The sequence below is a fragment of the Austrofundulus limnaeus genome, unplaced genomic scaffold (assembly GCF_001266775.1).
Source record: "Austrofundulus limnaeus strain Quisiro unplaced genomic scaffold, Austrofundulus_limnaeus-1.0 Scaffold1, whole genome shotgun sequence".
Taxonomy (NCBI): domain Eukaryota; kingdom Metazoa; phylum Chordata; class Actinopteri; order Cyprinodontiformes; family Rivulidae; genus Austrofundulus; species Austrofundulus limnaeus.
In genome coordinates, this window is record NW_013952403.1 from 10,137,118 (window position 1) to 10,150,486 (window position 13,369).

Genomic DNA, 13,369 nt, shown 5'->3' on the forward strand with positions numbered 1-13,369 from the left:
GTGTCAACCTCTTCCAACCAGGAAGGATTTAACCAACAGATCCAAGGCAGTTGCCAGGGGAGATCCAGATTCTCTAATCAGTTGTTTTGGGAACAGAAGGAACAGGCAGACAACAATTTTCCCTCTGCCTGAATGTCTGCTGATACTCTCAAGGTGGCGAATCCAAATCAGGTGTGGACACATATCGCTGAGCCGATTCATCAGCTTTCTCCAAGATCAATTCCATCTGGCCAGCAAAGTCCAGGGACCACAGCCGGCCCACGACCCTCCGTAAAACCACTTGCAGACCAAGCCCAGCTCGCTCAAGGCACAACGTCTGAGTGCTGATAGAATACAACCGTCCATCCAGTTGGTCAGTCAGCCAGAAAGTGCAAAGCCACCGACGTTGTTTTGTAGAACACCAGGAGACCACCCAGCCAAACTGTAGAATCCAGTGATCAGAGTCCAAATGTACAGTATATCCAGAACAGAGAAGAACAGAGGTCCCACCCTCGACATGTCCTCCCATGGAAGCAAAAAACTAAACTTTGTTCCAAAAATTTTATTTGTTCCAAAAATTTTATTGAGAGACCAGCTAACCAAGTTCATAAAATAAGTTATATTGAGTCACATTAATATAAGATGTTCATTTTTGGTCACACTCTGCCTCATCAAAAAGATTCCTAAGTTTTGAAGACTTTGACTTAAAAAGTGAGCATTAAAACAATATAAAGTCAAATTACTCTTAGAATCAATCGTTAGTCAAATGCTGATCAGTAAAATTATGATAGTAATAAGGTTTACCAATCAAAACTCTTCAACAACAACAACATTTGAAGTGTTTCAAAAATATAGGATTTCTTCTCTAAATTATTATAACTCTTTATAAAAAAATACACTGAAATTAATGGTTTCAGATTTGAGTAAATGTGACAAGAATACGTATTTAAACTATAAATAAATAAATGATTGGTTTCTCTGAAAAAAAAAGACAGAAATAAAATATCTTTGATGCATTATCTTCCTCCCATGTGTGGATTGTAATTTATTTTCTGTAAAGATTGTCTATTTTCTTTTGCAGAGTTCAGTTTGTGTACAGTTATGGTTTATCGAGCGATCTGATTTATTACTGTGACCTTTCAGGAGTAAAGTGATTTGTGACTGTTGGGTATTTTTTTATTGATTGTTATGCAGGTAATCAGTTTAGGGAGAAAAATAATGATCATAATAAAAATAATCAGCAGATATCTGCTCCCACAACAAAGCCACACATTGTTGCAAGTTTAATTTCTTTATACATTTAAAAGGATTTTTGGAAGTTGAATTTCAGAGCCAATATGATCCTACCTGTTGTAGTTTGCTAGTAACGGCTAATTCAAGCAAAGCTAAGACAAAGTGAACTATTTTCTCAAATAAAAATCTCAAAATATGTTGTAGCTTATGGTAATTAGAAAAAGACTGCAATATGGGGAAATAGGAAACTTAAAAATGTTTTTTTCACCTTGTCACTTTGCTAAAAAAATCTTTTTTTTTCAAGTTTGTCAAAAAAGACACACTCTAAAAATGAAATGTTGGATTTACTTAACCATGTTATGTGACCTGGTTCCACTTAACTGAGTTGAGTAAATTCAAAGCAACATGCTCATGTTCTTTGGTTAAAAAACTGGTATATTGCTTTGAATTTACTCAACTCAGTTAAGTGGAACCAGGTCACATAACATGGTTAAGTAAATCCAACATTTCGTTTTTTACAGTGCAGAAAATGTAACAAGGTATACATTTGTTGGTTATGGTTTTTTTTGTTTCCTAAAATTTTGAATATATGGGCAATAATTTTAGAATGGTTTCAACTTCAAAATGAATATAATTGGCTAAGATCAGCAAAGTTCCTAGAAAAAAAACCTAATTGAAGCTCATCCTATCCTTTTAAATTCATATTATAGCATTCTTTAAAAATGCATATCCTACTGCCCGCAGAATCTTTAAAGTAGCTTGCAAGAGCTGTTAATACTGTAGGAGTTCTCTGCTCCTCCGCTCTGGCTCCGCCCACTTACACCTGTTCCCCGTTTCATTAAGCATATCTCCCTGGCCCATTCATAGCCTTTTTTCTCACTATTTTTCAGCGTTGCTGTGCATTTTTAAGGCCATATCTGGTTTTCCTTCATAGTTCCTCAAGTTCTTTTAATCTAAAGTTTTTGCTGCCTTTTTTTTCATTTAATAAATCTAAAAATTCAAGTTTTTCTCCAGGCTTTTTGTGTTTCTATCTATACAAAATTAGACAAAAATGACTAAGTTAGTGTTAGTGCTCGAGTGAGTTTTTTTAGACTGAAAACTCAACTCATACAAAGAGGGAGGACCATGTGTGACTGTAACACAATGTTGTGTGTGTGTGTTTGTGTGTGTTGGTGTGTGTGAGCGGAACCATCATCCAGGCGCAGGCAAAACACGAGTATCCTATTCATTATTCATGTCATTGCAGTTGCCCTGTTAAGATCCAGTCCTGTTTGGAGTGGGCTCCCTGATTTGTTCAGCGCGTCCGTCAGAAGCGGTGCGTGGCCCCTGCGTCGGCTGGGCCGCGCGCGCTCATAGGTCGGGCCCGGGAAGAATCCGAGTCYGGGAGGAGAGGGGGGGCGGGGAGCGAGCTTCAGTGTACGGCTGCCTGTACGAGACTGTGCGTCGCAAGGAGGGGGAGAGGTCCAGCTGTAGGAAAAAAAAAAAAGAGAAAAATACCAAAAAATAAAAAAGAGGAAAAGACACGCCGTGACAATGGCAAACGTGTAGTTAAAAAAAAAAAAAAAAAGAAGGGCCGGCAGCGAGCGAAAGGGGTGGAGCGCCGCGAAGCAGGAGTTTATTTTTTCTTTATTTTTTTTTTTCCCCTATATACATATTTTTTTGGTGGATTTTAAGAAACGGCGACGGCTCAAGGAAGCTCCACCGCTCGTCCCGAGAAAAGCCACGGTTCCGACAGGAGACGCGCTGGTCCCGCTGCTCGGGCGGATAGGAGGAGGAAAAAATGGAGCGGCGGCGGAGAGGAGAGCCGCGCTGCCTCCATCACTGAGAGGCGCGTCCAAGCCTGCTTCTACCCGGGGAGGAGAGGAGAGGAGAGGAGGCCCGGGCTGCTGCTGCTGCTGCTGCTGCTGGAGGAGCAGGAGGAGGAGGAGGAGGGTGCAGGGGAGGGGTGGGGGGTGGACATGCAGGGGAACTGTTTGCATTTCGGGGAAAGACGCATCTCTCCTGTCCAGAGCAGCTGAGGAGGATCCCACTGCGACAGGAGGAAAAAAACAAACAAAAAAAACCCCCCAAAAACACCGAGAGGGAAAAATAAACAAATCACACCATAACGCATGTTTGGACGCTCTGGAGGTAGGCAAAGCCAAATCGTTTTCATTCAGCGTGTGTCTCCCATTAGGTGTGCACATGATGACAGCTTGATTCACACACTGGTTTCCATTTACCTGATCTGCTCGGATCGGACATTTTCTTTCTGCTCCAAACGGAGAACACACCATCCATGCATGCGATGTAACAGTAGCTCTCTCTCTCTCTTTCTCTCCATCTCTCTCTCTCTCTCTGGGACAGCTGTCGTAGCCTACATTCATCCATCGATTACCCCATTCCCTTGTCGAAAAAATGACCCCCCCCCCCACACACACACACACTCTCTCTCTCTCTACCTCAAGCACGAGGCTCCTTCTGACCAGGTGGGCTTTAAAGCCTCAGAAATTCAACGTAGACACAGATGCCACGTGTGCCCCCCCACCTCCATCGAATCCARGGCAGCCTATGTGTCCTGCTCTGCCTGCATGTTTTGGAGACAAACAGTGGCCTGTGTGTGGACGTCATTTTGAATCAAACCTTCTGCAGCCTGAACAGTGCTGCCCCAGTATGAAGAAGGGATGCATAAGGGTGGTGGTGGTGGTGGTGGTGGTGGGGGATCTATAGTCCAAAAGCGCTGAATGATTCATGATGGGGAATATTGAAACCTAATGGGATAACACATCATCTTACAGTTAGGCCCCTCCGCCGAGATGAGGTAAATAAATGATTCATAAACACTTTAGAAGCAAGATGTTCTTAACAAACCGGTCCAGAGTGCACACAGGTGTGCCTATAGGCATTTGTGAATGCCTGCACTGTGGGGTCACTAGATCAGTAGCTTAGTGTGTGTCGTCCCCCCCACAAGGATGCTTCATGACAGATGTTTACTGGAAGTACCAGTCAGCCACACACGGCCAGCAGCAGCATTCTTAAAAATAATGAGCTGCAGCACTCAATAGCAGCCTGTCTGCTTGGTTGTGTGGAGGTGTAACTCTGTAGTAAAAAGCATTTTAATTGGAACGCATTTGAACAACAAGGAAACAAAAGCCTCGCGGATGCTTTTTTTCCCTTTTCTTTTCCTTTTTTTTTGGGGGGGGGGGTGCATGTCTATTAGAGATTCAAAACAATAGAAATAAAATACTGTGATATTAACTATGATGATAATCGTGATATTGCTGATTATAATGGTAATATCAAATATTGTGACAATTGCGAAATAGCTGATTATAGTGATAATATCAAACGTGAACCATGATTTCCTCACTCATTTCATTCTCTTCTTCCATTTCATTCCCTACAGCACTTCCTGTTTTAGCACTGTGGCTTCTGTTACCTAACCATACAACACCAAGCATGTTTTGCTGTCTTGGCGATATTTAATATTGTGATACATGTGAAAATCATGATTTTATTGGCAATTTGACCACATTTTCTAACATTTCTTATTCTTCATGACAATGCTTACAAGTCTCATCAGTATCATCTAACCATCCAACTTGAAAACGTGTTTTGCAATTTTGCAATACTGAAATTGCGATACTTCTGTAACAATAATATTGTTATTTGTGATAAATCCATTTTCCCCAGCACAATCCTCCTGACACGCTCCCTGTGATTTAAAATCTTGATCTATACCATCCGATCGTCCAACTCGCAACTGTTTAACACATTCTCACTCCCGACTGGTCACATATTGATGCTTTTCCAAGGTTCCCTCTGCGTCTTATTTTTGACGTGTCAGGTACACCCGTTGCATCAGTTATTGACGCACCAGGCATTTCCGTGTTCCCTGGGCATTCGGGTTTGACGCGTTGGGATGCAAAATATAGGGGGTCTTTGAGTTGGGGTCTGTGGTTAATGTATTAGGGATCAGGGTTCATGGTTAATTTTAAGGAGTGTGGTCAGGGATAAGATGTCTAGGGCGAATATTAAGTAATTTTAGGCTTTGGAACACGTAGTTGACGTCAATTTCCTACACTTTCTAAAAATGGTTAATTTTAAGGATCAGGGTTGATGGTTAATTTTAGGTACTAGGGTCAGGGACAAGATGTCTAGAGCGAATAAAGGTAATTTTTATGCTTTGGGACGGTTAGTTTTTGTGCATTTTCTACACTTTCTGAAATTATTACAACGGATTCCGCCCCATCTCGTCAATAACTGACGCGAGGGGGGTACCTGACGCGTCAAAATTGAATGCAGAGGGAACCTTGAAAAAGTGTCAATATGTGACGACTTGGGAGTGAGAATGGGCTGGTTTCTTAGAGCCTTTTGCATTATCCAATAGTAGAGGTGTAACATTACATCAGTCCATATCGATACATTGATTAAATGACTAATGGTTCTGTTACATCAATCTATCCATGTCATCATTAGAGCTGGGCAGTGTGACCCAAATTTTATATCACGGTATTTTCAACAATTACACCGGTTTGACAGTATTTGAACATATTTTTTTTCATCACAGCTCAGCTGATCATAAAATGTACTGTTATTGACTTTTTTCTTTTACTGTATCTCTGTTTGGCTGGTTCCCTTCTCTTGTACGCCATTTCTTTGCCTGGTTGTAGACAGTAATCATACATTTTGGTCCGATCGTGAAGGGTTGAGAAAAGATCATTATCGCATCTATTGTTGTCTGTTGATAAAACTTAAAAGGACYACTCACCTTGCACACCAGTCAACTCAGCTCTACTACAAAACTACTTCCCCCCAGGCTTTTCACAATAGAACCACATTAAAGTCTCCATGCATTAACATCTCCATTACAACATTGCATGTTAAATCTAACCGTGCACGTCACTGAAGAGTTGTTTTCTAAATTCAGCGATGGTGAAAARGGGATGTTTTTTTTACTTCAGTCAATAGAAGCAGCTGAAACACCACCCTTCAACAGTTACTTCAACAAGCTGCTCCAATAATAACATTAGCATGCTAATGCACATAGCGATGCRGCAAAGAAAAGTGTCCCCCGGGATGTAGTTCACTGGCGGTCACGACGAAACGTTACAAATGTGTTCCGGCTATTTAAACCAGTYTGTCCGGTATTCAGAAAATTCATATCATAACAAAAATAAAAACCAGTTTTTGGCACAAAACTGTAWACCGCCCAGCACTAGTCATCATCATATGCCCATCTAACACAATCATTTACTAAATGATTGTGTTAGATGTGTCAATGATATCYRATCATATCYATCYCAGACTTGTGAATTGAATCAAAATTGTACCATGACAGACTTTGWGATAGAGAAACATCGWATGATGATTCATATGACCCATATCCAATACTGCCAAATATCATCATCACATCAAAATAAATTCTGATCGCTCATCTCCTCTTTGTCCATCATAATGCTCATAACACTCCATGTGTTCAGTATCTCCACTACTATCATCTCACCATCCAACTCCATGTTTTGCACTCATTTGTGATTTTGATWTTGCGATATTGACATTGTGATGCATTGAATATCATGATAATCATATCATTTGTGATTAACCAACATTTTCTTTTCATCATTTTCTTTTCTCTCATCGGAATGCCACAAAACTCTTTGTTTGTTAACATTTCAAAAAAATTCATCAAAACATTCAACTCCAAACTATGTTTTAATATCTTTTATTATTTTTATATCTGCACTATTACTGAATATTACAATATTAGTTGGGATAAATCTACATTTTTCTCTCATTCTCTTCCTACTCGATAGCAAAATCTTGTGTTTTAAGCACTTACATCACATTGTCTAACAATCTTTCTCGCAAATAGGTTTTGCATTATTTTGCTATATTGATATTATGCAGATTGGTTTTGTGATGGTGATACATTTTTGATAAATTGGGCTACCCTAATGTCAACATCTATTTTGAATTAGAGATGAGGCAGTTTATCCTCACGGGTTCTGTGCACTGACCTGACATGGTTTGGATTTTATGCAGCCTTTGCAGCCAACTTGATGAGGTACTTTTGACTTTTCAGCTCATTCTGAGTTCTCTTTTGAGCATTTGCCTGAAGAACACATAATGTTGAACCTCAGGAGCATTCACGTGGTGGGGGGTGACCACTCAGTCTGCCTTTTCCTTCTCTAATGTGAAGGCAGCAGTGGAAACCAGACTGAAGGCCGTGCATTGATTGAGTCAAAGAGAGCCTATAAGAGGGACAAATTGAGTTGACACATTCATGTTGGTGTCATTATCACATGTGACGGTGCAGCTTGCTATTGGGCACAAGGCTGTGTGACAAAACGGAGGGGAGATGCCGGCCTTGTTTGAAGATCATAAATGTGGAAACTATGATTGCCATCACACGGCGAGATGTGCCACGCCGAGAGAGGCACGAGGATTTGCCGTTCCTTCTCCTCCTCCTGGTCACTCTCATTGCTTTCACTAAAAAAAGGGCCATTTTCTGCTCAGTTTAAATTGGGTGAAGAATTGAGCTGGCGACACATTACGGCACCACAGCCCTGTTCCCCTGTAGCGAGGACAGGATTTTGTGGAAATGGTTTTAAAATGCTGTCGAAATACTATGTTGCAGCAATAAAACCTGCAGCTTGTGTACATAGTCTCTTATCTTCCTGTGTCCATGTGTGCTGTGTGGCTTCTCTTCTTCTCCAGCCCTCGGGCACACGTGTCAGGACTCTGTTATTGCAGAGAAATCCTCAATCTCGCCGAGGCTGATCCTCATCAACTTTTACTTACAAGCGGCCTTATTATTCATGGATCGCGCCTTTGATTAATATTTGACACGCTGCATGTTGGGATCACTTTGAAGCCGTATAGGTGGTGGTGGTTGGGGGTGCTAACCCTGCAGTATCACACACAAGTTTCACTTTTTCGGACTTTTACTAGGTGACAGCTTCTCATTAGGTGTACAGGAAAAAAAAGGGGCTTCCCTTGGCTGTGTGGACCCCCTGCTGTGTTATATGACTGGAGCGCCACAGTTTTCTCTGCTCACTTCATGGCCACGAGCACSTCGGGGTCTGTCTCAGGCTAGGTAGAAGCACGCTGAGCCCATCAGGACCAGTTGCATTATATCAGGCCACTGTATGCAGAGGCCTGTCATGTCGACCCCCCCCCCCCCCCCCCCCCCCCCCTCCCTCTCCGAGTCCCCCCCTCCCCCTCCCCCCCCCCCCCCCCCCCCCCCACTCACAGGTCTGTGTTTGGGGGCTGCGACGTGCTAGCTGCGGCCCAGCAGAGGCAGTCTTTCTCTACGCTTGTGCTGCGGCTGCTGAGTTTTGTAATTAAAGGCAGAGGTAAGTCCAGGGGAGAAGGCTGGGCTCTGATTGCTTTTCATGGCCGCGAGGAGGGAGCTGCAGCGTGTCTTGAGGGACCGAGGCGCTGCTGAGCTCTTTGCTGCCTGCTCTGCCACCCCTCCCCTACCCAAGACAGGAGCTGTTCCAGGAAGACGCACACATTTGGGCTTACACGCACAAACATATACATTCCACTGCGCTCTCACCAAGACACGCACACACAGACGCACACCGAGCCTGAGAGAGGAAAAAAAAAAGACACCGGTAGCTGACAGGCAAACTGTGTTAATCTACTTTAAAGAATGCCCCCCTTTTAGAAATATGTGTCAGTATGAGGCGTGCGGTGCAGAGGCGAAACTGTTACAGCAGGCTGATGTAATGAATTAAAAACAATGCAATGAGAACAACATGAAGGCYCTGTGCGTTGATTGGCTGCTCCTTGGCGTTGACGGAGCAGTTGATAAGGCTAAGTGTAGATGGGAACAGAGGACGCCCCCTCCCTTTTTTTTCCTTTCACTCCAGGCTGACAAGAGCTGCTCTGGACTCTGAGGGCAAAGAAACACAAACGTTAGGCTCTGGCTGTGTTCAAGCTGCTGAAAGTGAAGGCAGAGCGACAATGTTTTACTCTTGTCTGAGCTTGTGTTGGTTCTGTTCTGTTAGCAGGATCTCTCTCAAACCAGTGGCTGGATTTGAGCGGAACTCTCAGAACCTATTCACCAGATCTATAACCGATTACCATTTGGAGTCAGTCCCATTCAGGAAGTTCACCACAGCTCATCACTACCAGTCAACACAAAAACGGCTGTAACTTAGTCAAGTTTCATGACACTGAGCTCAAATTTGGTGTGGTAGTAGCTGAGCCTCGTTCATAACACAAACTTTGAACACTACTTATAGTACTGTATTTTTGCTTCAAACAATATCGGTACATTTTGTTGTCAACCCTGTTTGTCTGTTAGCAAAATATTTCACAAACCAATGCAATTCATAAAAAGTAGTCATTTTTTCAGAGTCAGCTCAATTCAAGATGGCCAATAAAAATCAAACATTAGTCCAAATTTAGTCAGTTTTACAGATACTGAGGTATATTTTGGTGTGGTAGTAGCTTACAGTCGTCCTCATGATATACATGTGCATTAACGCATATCGTATGATCTCACAAAATGGCATGAGATAACCCATAAGGTTAGTTACCGGTAGTTAGTTTATTTCAAACATGTATCCAAAACAAAAAATGATAAAAAGTGATAACAAAATTAACAAAATTAACATATTTGAAAAGGAATGGGAAGAAGTCAAAAACTTATTTAATCCCACCCTTCTCCGAAGCTTCTTAACAAAAAAATAATAGTAAATTCTTCTTTTTTCTTATTCTGTTACAATTTCATAAAGATTAAAACAACAACCTGTTTACCTAGAATTTTATATAATACCAGAATATATTCATGAATGTACATCTACATGCATTTTTATACACACGTAAATGCATACACACATGTACGCACATATATACACAGCCCCAAACATCTCCATATATTGCAAAAAAACAAACAAAAAAAACACTACAATAAAATAAAAAATAATAACAATACTCAGATATACTCAGCATCCCTAWATCTTTTGTAGATAACATTTTTATACATCTCCTTAAWTTTTTTTATGTTTGGACATTCCTTAAGTTCCATACTCACACTGTTCCACAGTTTTACTCCACCAACAGAAATACAAACCCTTTACGAGCTGTATGAACAATCCTTGATTTAAAGTCAAACTGACCCCTTAACTGAAGGTCGTTTACAAGATTTGACCAAAAATACTTTGATTCTGTCCATTCGCAGCACGAGATGATTTCAGTTTAAAATGCTGGCATGAAAGGCAGTGCACAATATTCTAGACCTTTATTTTTTAGTGGATTCGTTTATTTTAGCTGGTAAGAGGGTTTTACTCCATCACACATGCCTTACAAGTCAAATCAGAGAGAATCCCATGGAAGGTGTAAGTGCTTCCGAGGATGGACGGGGTTCTAAAAAGAGAAAAAGAGAGAGGAAAAAAAAGGAAGAGAAAAGCGRTTGGATGCTACTTCAAGTCCAGCCTGGTTCGTGCAACCGTGCTCATGAATTAGTTCTGCCAGGATAATTAAAGCAATGCATCAGGATTCCAGCCATCAACAAATAAAAGTCCAATTAAACCGGGCTCTTTTTAACCACTTTCTGCATTGCCTACTTGATCTCAGCTTGTAGGCTGGTGGCCACTGGGACCAGGAACGGACAAGCCTGATGTTCAGAGCTCATTTCCTGCTTCCACGTCAGGCCTTCGCATTGCAAATAGAAAGATAATGTGAAATTTACCCCAGTTTCCTTTTCTCTCTCCTTCTCAAGCCCCACTTGACTTTTTAACTTCCTGAGACACAGCAAGAAGCGATGCTGGTAAATTTGAGAAGGAGGCGGAGACTTAACGCAGTGTGCCCAGGTGCTCTGACGTAAGCTGTGTTAAAGTGGCACTTTCGCAACATGCTCCAGACAACGAGGAATATATGACAGGGAGAGACTTTATTTGATTTTACACAGTGTGCTCGTATGTATTGTTCCCTTTGTGACGGCACACACAACGCCAAGAACAGCTCGGGTTTATGTTAAATAATACCACTAATAGTTTCCCCTTGTCTGCGAGGCTCCATGTCTAATTTGAACATATTTGTTTTGCCATGTTGGAGCTGAAAAAGGCTCAGTCACCGGGTACAGTCAGGGTTCTGAATATTAGAATAATTAGCTACATTCATTTCATTTCTAACCACCGCTGGAGTTGAAAGCGATAAGTGGTGCTTGTTAGCAAAATAACTAGTGAACAAGGTGGATTTTTATGAAACTTGCAAAAAGTAATTCTAGTTGTGCATTTATGTTAACCTTTGGAGACAACTCGATTCACAGTGGCTATCACAACTAATTAGCCAAAACAAAAAATGCCAAACCCCAGTCAGTTTTTCAGATTATTGTTTTGTGAATGATTAGCTGAATTTTAGATTTAGTTATACTTATTTTATTGATTGCATCATTTACTTTAATCAGTAAGATAATTAACAAGTCTCTATTTAGACATAATGTTTTATATTTCAAAAATGTAGAACTGTTTATTATTATATTATTATTATTATTTACTTCCTTGTTTACTATGTCATCATATTCAGGGTATGACATCATGTCTGGGGTATGACATCATATGCTGGGTATGACATCATATCCACAGTATGACATCATATCCAGGGTATGACACCACATATGGTATGACATCATATCCAGGGTATGACATCATATATGGGGTATGACATCATACTGTATATGGGGTATGACATCATATCCAGGGTATGACATCATATACGGCAGGGGTGGGCAATCCTGGTCTTTGAGGGCTGCACCTCTGAATATTTTACATTTTTTCCTGCTCCAAAACAGCTGATTCAGTCACTGAATTACCTCTTCAAGTTCTGCAGAAGCCTGATAATCACCCATTCATTCAAATCAGGTGCGTTGGAGCAGAGAAACAAGTAAAATATGCCCACCTCTGACATGTGGGGTGTGACCAGGTTTTCTTTAAACATTGTAGGAATGTATGGCTCGGAGTGAAAAACTGTCTTTAGATCAGAAAATAAACATTCAACTGAGAACTTAATCATTTCCTGTGCATGATTTGGACTTCCAATTTGAACAATTGTTTACAAGATACTGAGCTGAAATATGAAATGATCGTAGCTGAGAGTCATTCACCACACATACTCTGAGATTATGTATAATGTTAATTTCAAGGATCGAATGAAATGGCTACAACTGTGCCATTTCATAAAAAAAGGATCATCTCAGTCTAAAACTCTGGCTTGGCAGGCATCAAGCGACACACATTCCTTCAACGAATACAAGACCTTTAATTAGCTTTATTTATGATTTGGTGAAAGGTAGGGGTTGACAAAGTGAAAGAGATCAAAACATTACAGCGTGCTTCAAGAGAAAGGGATAAACAAAGAGTGGGTGGAGGTGGGGCGATTTGACAGAATGGGTGGATGGACGGAATAAAATAAAGACAAAAGTGAGTGTTGGTGTTGGTGCAGGAGGAGGGGGTGGTGGAGCGAGGGGTTCATGGTTCCAGTTGGGAGAAACAAATAAGCGAATCAGAATAAGAGAGGAGCTCACTGTGCCCTGGATGTTTCCCTGCACCTTTCATTTTCTAAATGCTGTTTTGTCTGTTTTCRACTTAACAAGCCACCAGTGCCTCAGAAAGAAGCCACGCTTTATTCGTGCTGTACATAATTACCAGCCATTCAAGACAGGCTTGTTTTCTACTCTAAACAATGCCGCAAATTTATGTACAAATAGCAGACAGCCTGTATTTTTGCTATAAATCTTCACAGTTGAGTTTGTCGAGTCTGCTGGCAACGCCCTGAGATCCTCTGTAATCTGCTTCTATTTAATCGTGCCTCTGTTTGTTCAGATTCTGAAAAATGTGTTACTTTTTTAATTAAAAAAACTATATTTGTGATCATTTCTTGAAACAGGGGAGTTGCATTTTCTGCAAAAATGCAGTGTGGATCCTGGAAGCTGAATAACTGCTGACATTTTTTTTGAAAACATCAAAACAGAGTTGTTACAGCTAAAAGGAGCAAAACAGTAGCTAAAAGTCAAAAGGAGAACAATGGGCCTCATGCAAAAACATGTTCGTATTCTTATCCTAAATTTCTCTTACTTTTGTTCGTACAAAGGGTTCGTACGAACATGTCACGTAAGATTCAACAAACTCTTCTAGGAAAAGTGTGTAAATGAGCTGCGTAAATT

At 41.0% G+C, this 13,369-nt stretch overlaps 1 protein-coding gene across 1 annotated transcript in view; it reads left to right on the forward strand.

Annotated features, from left to right (window-relative positions):
• The first annotated feature begins 3,085 nt into the window (after positions 1-3,085).
• The window catches only part of nexmifb (neurite extension and migration factor b), an 89,389-nt gene continuing 79,105 nt past the window's right edge, over positions 3,086-13,369 (forward strand). The window contains exon 1 of the mRNA XM_014009148.1: positions 3,086-3,342. The gene's annotated coding sequence lies outside the window, so the exon portion shown is untranslated. The remainder of the gene's footprint in view (positions 3,343-13,369) is intronic.